Consider the following 14,234-nt stretch of genomic DNA (forward strand, 5'->3'; position numbering starts at 1 on the left):
GATGATTTGGAAAGATGGGACAAGCAGACACCACCCCTAAACAATCTGCACGATTCCAACTACAACAGGAAGCCAAAGACCAGCTCATGCCACACTAGTGCACCTTGAAAACCCCTGGATGTAATGCCGCTCTGCAGAGAGTTCAACAAAGAAGTGGCTGGGAATTTTGCATTCTAGGCCGCATTTTCCAGTGCTTCTGGACACGTGATCAGAAATTTAACATTGGTATATCTAACTCTGACATTTTTCACAAAATGGTTTTTTAAAATGAGGTAATAGAGACAAAATATAATACAACCATATGTATTATATGCCAAAATATGCTTCACTGGCATCAAGTAGACTCACCTTGAAATACAATCTAGGACAACCTCCATTTTCAGAATATTTTCTTTTCCAGAGTGAAACTCTCCCACCAAAAACCAAGAACATCACAGGTTTTTGTCTCCAACAAACCGGCAGAAAGCCAATACATTTATTCTACCACTGTGAAATGGACTACGGTGCAACACATATGTGTGAAACCCGACACGTGGCATCGCCGTGAGCCAAATGGGGACTCGTGGTGCAAGCAACCCTCCCCACGTGTTAGCGTGCGTGAGATTCACTTGGCAGAATTTGACTAGGTGCGTGTTGGTAGAGTGGGGCTGAGGTTCTCTTGCCCCTGTGGATGTTTAAGAAGTCACAGGTCCTGCGAAGACCTGTGGTCCCTTCAATCAACTCTGTTTCGGAGACATAATGACTTGGATTGCTGACAAGTCAAGAAATTTTCAAGCCCTTGGAAAATCAGTTACACACAAACACGGAATGAAAGTCAAAAGAGAGTACGTCATCTTTTTTGAGAATTTTATTCACTTCAAAACAAATTAAACACACCTATTTCTAATGGCATTCCAGAGCCCAATTTTCGAGGCTGAGGAAACACCCCAAGAACGCATTGCGCAGAACGCTTCACAGCGTCCAAAACACTGCTGTCAGGGCGGGACACAGCTGAAGGCCTGCATCTCTCAGGGTTGCCTAACTGTTCCCTGATTCAGTCATCTAGAGAGCAAACACACAGTCATTCCCCGGTTTCCTACTGACATCACAGCGGAAGTCTGAATCCCGCGCGTCACCGTCACCCAGTTTCTGAGGCAATGAATCACTGGCACAGAAGCTTCTGGTGGCGGGTTTCCGGAGATCCCGGCGAACTACAATGTCCCTCACCAGAATTTGATGAGGCAGAGTCTTTGCATCTGGTCCCTGCCTGGCCTGGGCTCCAACATCCACAGAAGCACCCCAGCCGGGGAGCTTGGGAGTCACCACACACAGTCTGCTCTCTGCTCTGTGCTCCTCAGTCCCACAGACCCCTCCAAATCACGGGAGCTGGATGCAATGGAGCCCCGGCCACCTGTAGTCTCACTCCAGGTCAGAATCGCTGTTCTCTGAGGAGGAGGAAACCTGAAGGTACTCATAGAGGACACTCAGGGGGACAGCAACACAGGGAGCCTCAGACTTCTCTGAGACATGAGGGCTGTGAGCGAGGAAGGCTCCCGGCTTCTCAGGAGAGGGAAACGAGGGAGCTGTCAGGAGGCTGGAGCTCCACCATCCGTTTTCCAGTCTCCAGAAGAGCATTCTGAGAGGCTGGGCCCCATCGTGGCTGGCCGCTGGGTGATGGGACATGGTGCAGGCCTGGGCAGTAGGCAGGCAAGGTCTGCTGTGCAGAGGCTGCCGGTTGGTGCTGGGCACCTGGGCGGGTGTCCCCCTGCTAATCTGGGGCGATGTACTTGGTCTGAGTTCGGTTGCAGCTGGCGGAGGTTGGAGAGTCTCCGGGACCCCCAGCTCACCTCCCTGGAGGGCATTTTCTGGCATCTGGAAGGAACCCATTCTCGGTTTCTTGGGGAAGTTCAGGCAAGCCTGAGTCGGAGTCTGGGTAGCTCTCTTGGCTCCTGGCCTGAAACTGAGATTGGAGCCGAGGCCCAAGCTGTGTGTGTCGGCTGGTGGGCAGGACTGTGAGGTCACCGCAGCGCGTTTGTCTTGTGCCTGGGGGCTGATGACCCGGATCAGGCCATGGGGCTTGGAGGCAGCCTGGGAAACTTCTCGACTGCCACCCTGAGGCCTGCTGTGTGTCGGCTTCACCACGACGAGAGGCTCCGGGCCCTGCTGCCTGACTCCAGGCTGAGGGATGTCGGCCACAGCCCCTGTCTGTCGTTCCTTTGGTCAGAGACTTGACGAGGAGCTCGGACTGGCTTTTCTGAGGGGAGACAGTGAAGCCAAGACGGATACCGTGTCAGACATTTTCGTAGCTGAGCCATCAGTGAGGGCAGGGTCCACGCGTGGCCTCTTATTGGTTGTGTGGACCGGCATTGGCCTGCTTACAACCTGAAAGAAAGGAGACCACACACGTTAGAAGTTCGTCAGCATGGAGCCAATATGGAAATCAACCACATCCAAAGACAAGGTGCACACAGCAGGAAATTCTTAATACGGTATGGACAGGCGGTCCTTGGAAGTAGGAACAGATCCTTAACGTGAGTGCTGATCGGGACAAGACCCATGAAAAGTGCACTCGAGCTATGATCTAAGAATACCATTTTTCTAAAGACTGTGTCTTGGGCATTCACTGGATCAAAGCGCCTCCACTCAGCCTTCCATGAAGTGGGACGGACTAATGCCCTTCTGAAGGCAGGTTGGTGGCTCAAGGGTTCCCAGGACGCCTTTTCTGAAAACATGCATGTTCCTAGGGTGAGCCTCCTCCATGTTTGGGGTCCCTGAGGGACTAATTTCCTCATGCTGCTAGGAAGATGTTGTTGACAGGCTTGCCATCATTGCACAGAAAGAAAGCAACAGGAAATATGGCATCTTCAGATGCCTTCACCTGGAATCAAATGGACCTGGAAGGATCGTGGAGTCCCTGACCCCAAGAAGGCAGGGAAGAAGGGTTCCCCGATCCCCTCACACACACGAGAACCTGAAAGAAAATCAACCAGCGTGACCTAGTGGAGCAAAGAACAGGGACCCATGGTGACACTCACCCTCAGATAAATCCAAGATTCCATGGATTCTTTTCGATTTGGCAGCGGCTTCTCTAAAGGTTTCCCAGAAAAGGTCTGGAAGGGAGCCTTCCTCTGCGGGTCTTGTTGCCTGCAGAAGAGAAAAAGTTCAGGCCATGTATCCGGTTTTCCCCAGGAGACAGGAATAATTCAGTCTCTGGCCCAGTCCTGTTCTGTGTTTTGTCATAAATAAACGGAACTCTTATGCCCTTTCCGCCTCTGCACCTTCCCTCATGTGCCAACCTTCCGATTCTCCCAGTGGCCTTCTTGGCTTCCCAAGTAAGGACCAGTATTTGGATTCCGTTGCTTTCCCCCCTGTCATGGGGAACCTGCACGAAGCTTCCCCACCTGACATCGTCCTCCCGCAGCTCGATATCAGGAACAAGTCTGTTAATTATTATTATTATTAAATATAATAGAAATTAATAGGAATCATCGATAATAATAATCATAATAAAGATAGTAAAAATTAATACTGGTTAAAAATGTTAATGATTAGTATTAATAATTAATAGCAATATCACTGTTAGTAATTAATGATATCAGCAATTAATGTTACTTAAGTCAATACTAAGTGATGTTGCTTATAAAATAATGATTAATTTTATGAACTACTAGCATTGCTAAGTGACATTAATATTCATAATTAATTTTAAGCATGCATAATCATATATTTAAAATAATTATCCATAATTAGTAATGGTATCCTATTAATTATTAGTATCATCAATAATTGTTAAAATCAGTCATTGATGTTTAATAATTAATCATATTATTACTCTTAATACTGCAGTGTGTATACGGCTACCTGTGATGTCTTTCCTAATATCAGAGAGGGGGAGCATGGTTTTAGTTTTAATATCACAATAAGTGTACACTCACCCTGTGATGCTACACTAATATTCAGTGTAGTAGAGTATGACATGACTCCCAACATAGCAATGAATAGATAGCCACCCGGTGATATAGCTCCTAATATTCACGGAATATGCGTATGATATTACTCCCAGTATCGCAGGGAGGGTACAGCTCTTCTGTGTTATGATTCTTAATATCCGGAGGGGGAGAGGATGATAATAATTCCAGTGTTGCAGGCTGTGTTCACTGGCCCTGTGACATTGTTATTAATATCTTGGAAGGGAGAGGATATTACTCCCAATGTGGCAGGGGGTGTACATCCACCCTGTGATATTCTTCTTTATATTCCAAGGCCGAGAGGTTGATATTACTCCTAGTATCACAGACACTGTATACCCCCATGTTTTTAATCCCTGTGATATTGGGACTAGTATCATCCTCTCCCTGGTGGAAATTAGGAACAGTATCACCAGGGGCGTGTACACTCCATGCGATATTGAAAGTAATATCATCCTCTCCCATCCTGGATCATAGGAACAACATCACTGGGTGGTGTACACTTTCTGTGATATTGGGAGTAACATCATCATCTGTGCCTTGGATTATTAAGGACAATATCACGGGTGGACATGTGTACATCTTCTGCAATATTGGGAATAATATTATCCTCTCTCCCCCTGCATACTAGGAAAGATATCACAGAGTGGGTGTTCACCTCCTGCGATATGGGCATTAAAACCATCTTCTCCTATTCTGGATATCAGGAAGAGTATCACACGGAGGTGTACAGTGTCTGCGATACTGGGAGTAATATCAACCTCTCGGCCTTGGAATATTAAGAAGAATATCACAGGGTGGATGTACATCCTCTGCCATATTGGAAGTAATATCAGCCTCTCCTCTCCATGGATATTAGGAACAATATCCCAGGCTGGGTGTACGCCTCCTGCTCTACAGGGAGTCATATCATCCTCTCCCTTCCAGGATATAAATAACAATATCACAGGGCGGGTGAACACAGCCTGCGATACTGGAATTATTATCATCCTCTCCCCTTCTGGATACTAGGAACCATATCACAGAAGAGCTGTACCCTCCCTGCGATATTGGGAGTAATATCATAGGCTTCTTCCGTGAATATTAAGAGCAATATCACTGGGTGGCTTTCCATTCATTGCTATGTTGGGAGTCATGTCATACTCTACCCCCTAGATATTAGCATCAGTGGCACAGGGTGAGTGCACACCTACTATGATATTAAAACTAAAATCATGCTCTCCATCCCTGGATATTAGGAACAACATCACAGATAGGTGTACACCCCCTGCAGTATTAGGAGTAATAATATGATTAATTATTAAACATCTATGTCGATTTTAATAATTATCAATGACACTATTAATAGGATACCATTATTAATTATGGATAATTATTTTAAATATATGATTATGGACGCTTGAAAATAATTAGTAATATTAATGTCATTTAACAATATTATTAGTTCTCAATATTAATTATTATTTTATTACCTACATCACTTAGTATTGATTTAAGTAACATTAATTGCTGACATCATTTTATTGTTAATAGTGATATTATGATGGTTATACTAATCGTTAATATTTTTTACCAGTATTACTTTATACTATATTGTGATTATTAATATCGATGATTGCTATTACTTTTTACTATATTTATTAATATTAATAATTAATAGACTTGTTCCTGATATCCAGCTGGGAGAGGATGATATTATTCCCAATATTGAAGAAAGTGTACACCCCTCTATGATGTTATTCCTAATAGCCAGGGGATAGAGGATGACATTATTGAAACTATCACAGTGGGTGTCCATCCCTTCAGTATCTTGTTCCTTCTATCCTGAGTGAGAGAGGATGATATGACTCCCAATATCACAAGAAGTGTGCAACCGCCTGTAATATAGTTCCTAACATCTAGGTGGGGAGAGGATGATATTACTGACCATATCACAGGAGTGGTGAAACCCCTTCAATATTTTGCCTATGATCCTGAGGGGAGAGGATGATATTACTCCCAATATCGAAGAAGGCGTACACCCCCCCTGTGACACTACGCCCAATATCCACTTTGGGAGATGATGACATTACGCCCAATATCCCAGGGGATGTACACCAACCTTGGGATATTGTTCCTTATATGGAGAGGGGGAGAAGATGCTATTGCTCCCAATAACGCAGGGGCTGGGGCTCTACACCCCTCCTGTGTTATTGTTCTTAATATCCGGAAGAGAGGATGATACTACACCCAATATCGCAGGGGGTGTACATCCACCCAGTGATGTTGTTCTTAATGTACTCCACATCCCACCACCAGGGATATCATTCCTAATATCCAGGGGAAGAGAGGATAACATTACGCCCAATATCGCAGGGGAGTATACACACCCTCTGTGATGTTGTTTCTAGTATCCAAAGGTAGATACGATGATGTTACTGGCCATATCGCAGGGGGTTTACACCCTTTTGTGATATTGTTTTTGACATTCAGTGGGGGAGAGGATAACATTAATCCCAATATCGCAGAAGGCATACAGACCCCTGTTATGTAGTTCCTAACGTACAGGGGAAAGGGAAGAATATTACTCTCAACATTGCAGGACGTGTAACCACCCTGCCCCCCGTATATTGTTCCTAATATGCAGCGAGGTGGAGGCTGAGAGTACTACCAATATCCCAGAAGGTGCACACACACCTGTGATATAGTTCCTAATATCTAGCGGGAAAGAGGCTGATTTTACTTTCAATATCGCAGAGGGTGTACACCGCCCCCAGCGCCGGGGTATCATTCCTAATATGCAGACGGGAAGAAGATGATATGGCTGACAATATCGAAGGGGGTGGACACCTCTTGTCTGATATGGTTCCTGATATCCAGGGGTGAGTGGTTGATATTACTCCCAATAAAGTAGGAACCGTACAGCCACCCTGGGATTTCGTCCTCAATAACAACAGGGGAGAGGTGATATTACTACCAACATTGCAAGGGGTGTACACCCTCCTGTGATATTGTTTCTCATATCCAGGAAAGGAGAAGATGGTATTAGTACCAATATTGAAGGGATGGACACACCCCATGGAATATTGTTCTAAAGTTACAGGTTGAAAGAGGATGAGATTCCATCCAATATAACAAGGAGTGTACACCCCACCTGTGATATGAGTAGTAAAACCTAGAAGAGAGAATGACATTGCTTCCAAAAACACACAGATTGTACACCCACCCTGTGATATTGTTCCTGTCATCTAAAGGAAGAGATGATGATACTACTCCCACTACCGGAGAAGGTACACACCCGCTGTGATATTGTTCCTCATGACTTGTGGGGGAGAGCATGATATTACTTCCAGTATGACAGTGGTTTGACACCCAGTCTGTGATACTGCTCCTAATTTCCAGTAGGTAAAGTATGATGTTCCAGCCAAGAAGTAGTGGCTATACTGCCACCCTGTGATATTTCTCCAAATATTCAGGGAAACACAGGACGACATTATCCCAAATCTCCCAAAAAGTGTACACTCATTGTATGATATGGTTCCTAATATCCGGAGGTGCAGAGGATGGTATTCGTTCTCCTATCGCAGGCTGTTTACACACAACCTTTGAAATTGTTCGTAATATCCTGAAAACAAGAGACTGCTAAGAATGGACACACATTGCAGGAGGGATATGGGGAGTAATAGCATCCCCCTCTCCCCACTGGCTATTACGATCCACATCACAGGGCAGTTCAGGACACCAGCCCTGCCCCAAACTTGACCCAGACATTGAGTGTCATGGGACCACCTCAGGGTGGGTGGAAGCTCAGCTCTAAGGTATCCTTGCTGCCAAAGACCAACAGTTCCTACTAGTTTCAATCTGGCCACAGGGTCTCTGTTGGTGAGACAGGTGACTATGAGGCAGATACCCTGAAATCTAGCACGACAGAGCTCAACGCCCCATGAGAGGCACCATAACACACAGACTTTGCAGACATACTAGCGAAGGCCACAGCAGGCCCTGAGTGAGGAACAAACTGACCAAGATCCTGGGGTTCTGCCACACAACCCTTAAACCAGGGACTGGAAACTGTTTCCCTAAAGAGCTAGGAGTCGGTATTTTCAGCTTTGCCAACTGACCTTTGCCTCAAGGATGCAACTCTGCCATGGCTGCACAACAGCAGCCTTCTGCAGGTGGCCTGTGAAGAGATGGGCATGACTGCACCCCCATCAAACTTTACTTATGGACATGGAAACTTCTCAGTGTCATGAAGTGTTATTTTTTTATTGGTTCAACCAGTTGGAAATGTAAAATCCATTCTTGATTCACAGGCGACAAGAGCAGGCAGGGACAGGCCGCCCCTTGCCGACCTCTGGAATGAGCTTACAGAAGGAAATGACAGGCTGGGCCAGCGCGGCCTCCTCACAGCAGATTCGCTGCAGGAGGGTCCTTCGTAGCAACCACTTCTCATCCTTCATCTTGGCTTCAAGTGCAGTTCAGGTGGAGAAAGAGAGAACAGAACCGGCCTCAGCAAGAAGAAGGGAGATGCAGGGTCAAGCAGCCGTGTGGATCCATCACACTCAACATTCACACCAAGCGGAGCACAGGCAGGGCCAGCCCGGTGGCGGGAGAAGTGAAGGCTCTCTGGGGTGGGGGACCTCTGGGTGGGCAAGATTCTCTACCTAAAACTCAAATAGAAGATCTACACAGCAGTAGTTACAGAAAACACACACTAACAAAAAGGCCAAAATAAAAATAGGACACCAAGTTTGGACAACCGGGTCTCACAAGCCAGTAGGTAAGAAAGCCCAGAAGGGCCCACCAGAGGTGCTGGGGGTGGGTTCCTGCCTGCAGGGGGCCTGGGACACCCCATTCCCACAGATGAGGACCCAAGCTTTGGGGAGGAAGCTGTCAGAGTCACCCAATGAGCTGCTCAGAGCTGGAGCCACAGAGCAGGTGAGGAGCCCTGGCCACGTCCCCATGTGCACTGAGGAGCTGGGGTGGGGGCATACCCCCAGGGGCCGATGCAAACAGTGGACCGCGGGCCCTCCTCCTGCCCAGAGGATGCTCGGCTCCCAAGGGACCACCAAGGCCTGGAACCCAGGGGCACACCACCTGACCATCATGCCCAGGCCTCCTGGACAAGGCAATGTCCAGTACAGGCAGGCAGTCTGGACTTGGGGCCAGTACAGGGGTGGATGGTCCTGCTAGGCAGGCAGGCCTCCTTCTCCCTACCAGCTGGGCTGATTGCACTGTAGTTTCGGTTCTGGCAACATATTGTTGCCCAACTTGGCCACACCAGTCCCTGGCTCCCTGGCTAGGCCCAGTGCTGTCCAACCTACCTACACAGGCCCCACACACCCAGTGCCCACCAGGCTCTGTCAGCCAGGAGGACCCATGCTCATCCCCTGAGGTATCCGTGGGAGCCTGCATCCCACAGGGACACACAGCTCAGGGCCAAACTCTATGGGGGCCTCTTGGTTGTGGTGGTAGGTGTTGGGCGTAATTGACCTCCAGCCCTCCCATCCTGTACACTGTGTTTTATGGGGATCATTCAGTCCTGGGAGCTTCCTGGGGACCCCAGAAGGAAGAGAACAGGGTGGTCATGGCAGCCTCAGCCCCAGGCTCTGGGCCAGAAGTTGATAACGACCAATTGAGAGCAACCACTGAATTCGATCCTCTTACACATACCCGCGAAGTTGGCGAAGAACTGAATGTCGACCATTGTATGGTTATCCAGCTTTTGAAGCCAATTGGAAAGCTGAAAAATCTTGATAAGTGGGTGCCTCATGAGCTGAGCAAATATTTTAAAAATCATCCTTTTGAAGTGTCATCTTCTCTTGTTCTATGAAACAACATTGAACCATTTCTTGATCAGATTGTGACATGCCATGAAAAGTGGATTTCATCCAACAGCCAGCTCACTGGTTGGACTGAGAAGAAGCTCCAAACCACTTCCCAAAGTCAAACTTGTACCAAAAAAAGGTCATGGTCACGGTTTGGTGGTCAGCTGCCGGTCTTCTGATCCACTACACTTTTTGAATCCTGGTGAAATCATTACATCTGAGAAGTATGCCAAGTTAATCGATGAGATGCATGGAAAACTGCAGCACCTGGAGCTGGCACTGGTCAAAATGAAGGGACCGGTTCTCCACAACGCGTGACCACCTGTCATACAACCAGGACTTCAAAAGTTGAATAAACTGGGCTGTGAAGTTTTGTCTCATCTGCGATATTCATCTGACCTCTCGCCAACCAACTACCACTTCTTTAAGCATCTTGACAACTTTTTGCAGGGAAAACACTTACACAACCAGCAGGGTGCAGAAAATGCTTTCCAAGAGTTCATCGAACCCTGAAAGCATGGAATAAACAAGTTTATTTCTCTTTGGCAAAAATGTGTTCAATGTAATGGTTTCTTTTTGTTTTTTTTTTTTTTTTTTTTAAAGACCTAGTCTCACTCTGTCGCCCAGGCCAGAGTGCAAAGGTGCAATCTCAGCTCACTGTAACCTCTGCCTCCTGGGTTCAAGAGATTCTCCTGCCTCAGCCTCTTGAGTAGCTGGGATTACAGGCACATGCCACCGTGCCCGGTTACTTTTTGTATTTTTAGTAGAGAGGGGATTTCACCATGTTGGTCAGGCTGGTCTCAAACTCCTGACCTCCTGATCCGCCCGCCTCAGCCTCCCAAAGTGATGGGATTACAGGCGTGAGCCACTGTGCCCAGTCCATTGTAATGGGTTCTATTTTGATTAATAAAGATATGTTGCAGTCTAATTATAAAAATTTAAAATTCACGGTCCAAAACCACAATTACTTTGGCACCAACCTAATAATAGAAGAATTAAAAGAGGCCTTTATGTTAGAAAGCCCATGGATGATAAAATAATAAAGAATATTACACTTTCTATAACCGCAAAGTTATAACTTAGACCAACTGAATGAATTAAAAGACACAACCTATTGATACTAAAACACAGGAGAAATAGGTCATCTAAATATATTGATATCTATTTTAAAAATGGAATCAGTACCTAATAACCTTACAGAAAACCTATATATTCCAAAAATCTGACATTCTGTCATGTTGTTCTAACTTGTGGGATTCGGGGATTTCCATTTTGATAAGAACATAGGTGAGTCGCACACACTTACTTTTACTGCTCATTGGTCAGGAAACCTATGTCCATTATAGGATACTGCAGAGCGATGCGTTTTGGAGAATTTAGGCAAGATAATATTATTTACAGAGTTAAAGGAAGGCAACCTGTTTTATGTACAGTAATTCCTCATAATATCACAGTGGATACCATATTTAAACTTTGGGGTATCCCCAGGTATAATTCTTATTTGAGCCACATGTGAATTTCAGACACGGAGGCTGCCCAACTTTGGTGGCTTTCAACAGATGTGGAAGTTAATTCACAACCTACTTTGTGGAGGCATAAAATTCAGTGAGCACTCATTTAGCATTTTATTTGAAATATTATTTTTGTAAACTTTGTATTTCCAATTAGGTGAAATTTTAACCTGTTTCAGTTCTTATCCACTTTTTTTTTCCCCCTGAGACGGAGTCTTGCCCTCTCACCCAGACTGGAGTGCAGTGCATGGTCTTGACTCACTTCAACCTCCGCCTCCCAAGTTCCAGCAATTCTCCTGCATCAGCCTCCCAAGTGACTGGGATTACAGGTGCCCACCACCATGCGTGACTACTTTTTGTATTTTTAATAGAGATGTGGCTTCCCCATGTTGGTCAGGCTGGTCTTGAACCCCTGACCTTGTGATCTGCCCCCCTCAGCCTCCCAGAGTACTCGGATTACAGGCCTGAGCCACCGTGCTTGGCCTCTCCACTCTTTTTAGGCAGAGGGGAGCAAGGTTTGCTTTAAGTTAGGAGGGACTCCTGTGTACCCAATCCATTTGTGTAAATTTCTTCTTTCAGAGTTCTTCAAATCAGCATCACCATTGTTAAAGGTCTCCCACATGGTAATAATTGTGCTACAGGGTTTTTCGAACATGAAGTTTATGTTTGGCTGAATTAACCTCCTTGCTGTGGCACAAGGGGGCCATAGGTGTTTTCACCAATTATGAAGCGGGTTCACTGTGCAATGGCTACCAACTTTTCTGAGTACAATGAGACCAAACACATTCATACATAAATTCCATGAAGTGAATTTATTACTTACAAATAGCAAACAAAAGACAACAGAAGTCCAGGATTCAATATGAACCGCTACCACAAGATCAGGAAGGCTATCCAGAGCAGATGGATGGAGTTTTGACTGTAAATGCTTCACTTGCACTACAACTGAGGGACCCCAGAAAGCAGCTCATCTTGGGTTTTCTCCTACGATGTGGTTTGCTGGACACAAGCGTTAAAGGCCGTTCTGTTTCGAGCAGGGACTCTAACAGAGTCTGGGCTGTTCTGACCAATGTCACCAGATTATCAGGATATTGCATTCCCAGCATATCATACAGTTATCTTGAGAACTACCAGTAGGAAAGGGAGGAAAATGGCCCTGCACCCTTCAAACTGAAGGATCAGGATATTTGTTGTGACAGAGGCACAGACAGTAGCGACAGAGTGTTCTTGTGAGCCATCTACTAGTTCTCTTGACCAGAGCGTGGCACCTGACTGCTTTTCTCTTTCCTTTCAATGGAAACTGTTTCAGAATATTTTGAATATTTTTAATTTCTACATCTACAGAGTTGAGGCACACGATCGCTGGCAGTGTAGACTCTCTGTATAGTTACAGGAAAGAGTTCAGGAGCCCATCAAGCCACATTGGAGGAGACCACCTAATCCTCCAGAGACTGTCACTCCATCTTCCTGGGGTTAGCTCCACATGCAGTAAAGCCATTATGTCTAAGGCCAGCAAGACTTGCAATCCGAAGATTCAACTTTTTACATGCTGATAAGCAGCAGTGATAAGAAAAGCCCACACACTGGCTAGGAATTTTTCAATGCAAGCAGCTGAGATGCTTCTTCATATGCTTCGATAGTGGCTAATATCAAACTCTTTCTTCCCATTTTCATTACTCATCAGTGACTGAACCATGAGGCACCATGGATGTACACCTGATTAGGAGGGTGTAGGGGACAGCGGCAAGGGGAGCAGCAGCACAAGAAACAAACAAGGCCACTACTTCTGCCTACATAATAACTATTGATTGGAGTGTACAATAATTAATAATGTTCACATGGCTGCCCTCAGCATACAGAGATGGTGACCAGAGTAGATGCAGGGACTACAGAGATACAGCTGGATTCTTGCTAATTAGGACATAAGTGTCGGCTTATGTGCTGTGCTTCTGTGCATTAATAAGCCAGGGCCTCAAAACCGCCTGCTAAGCACAGGTCAAATGTCATGCTGGGGTGCAATTAAACATTCATGTCTAGGAGATGAGAGCGTTTTAGTGTGGGAGAAGATGACAACACCTGAAGAAAACAAAACACTGTGCAGACCAAACGGAAGGCCCATCATCAGCTCACGGTTCTGACTCAGGTGACTGCTGATGTGTTACGGAACCATCAGCCGACAGCAGGTAGGTCAAGTTGAGCAGGTGTCCTTCATGAGGGCTGGTCCATTCCATTTGTGTTGTCAATTGTTTCAATACCGTCTCATGCACCCCACTGGAGGAAGGAATTCGCACCCTACTTTTACTGGCACCGTTAAACACATAACATCTCCTACTAAACAGAAAAACCAGACATCAGTTATTAATTACATATAGGAGAATGGTGTAAGTTCCCACAGGCCCAAACAGGGATTAACTTGGGAGCAGAGAGTGGTATCACATTAAAAAAGTGAGGAATTTCCTTTTTTTTTTTTTTTTTGAGACAGAATCTCGCTCTATCACCCTTGCTGGAGTGCAGTGGTGTGATCTCGGCTCGCTGCAAGCTCTGTCTCCCGGGTTCATGCCCTTCTCCTGCCTCAGCCTCCCTAGAAGCTGGGACTACAGGCACCCACCACCACGCGCGGCTAATTTTTTGTATTGTTAGTAGTGACGGGGTTTCACCGTGTTAGCCAGGATGGTCTCGATCTCCTGACCTTGTGATTCACCCGCCTCGGTCTCCCTAAGTGCTGGGATTACTGGCGTGAGCCACCGCGCCAGGCCGAGGATGTTCCTTTGTTCCTACAGGAGTACGTGATTGGTTTGTCTGTTGGCTGGTAGGGAACTGAATCATGATACACTGACTGGTAAGACTGTAATACTCTAAAATACAATATATAAACCATCATACCATAATGGTGTAATACGATCTACTACAATACCAAAGGCATCGATGAAAAGCCCAACGCTATCATATGTGACTGAGAGACTGAATGC

General features: G+C 46.0%; 1 pseudogene; it reads right to left on the reverse strand.

Moving 5' to 3' along the window:
- Positions 1 to 1,116: 1,116 nt before the first annotated feature.
- LOC141408586 (protein FAM90A5-like) lies at positions 1,117 to 2,525 on the reverse strand (annotated as a pseudogene).
- Between the last annotated feature and the right edge of the window lie 11,709 nt (positions 2,526 to 14,234).

The sequence above is a fragment of the Macaca fascicularis genome, chromosome 15 (assembly GCF_037993035.2).
Source record: "Macaca fascicularis isolate 582-1 chromosome 15, T2T-MFA8v1.1".
In the NCBI taxonomy this organism is placed as follows: domain Eukaryota; kingdom Metazoa; phylum Chordata; class Mammalia; order Primates; family Cercopithecidae; genus Macaca; species Macaca fascicularis.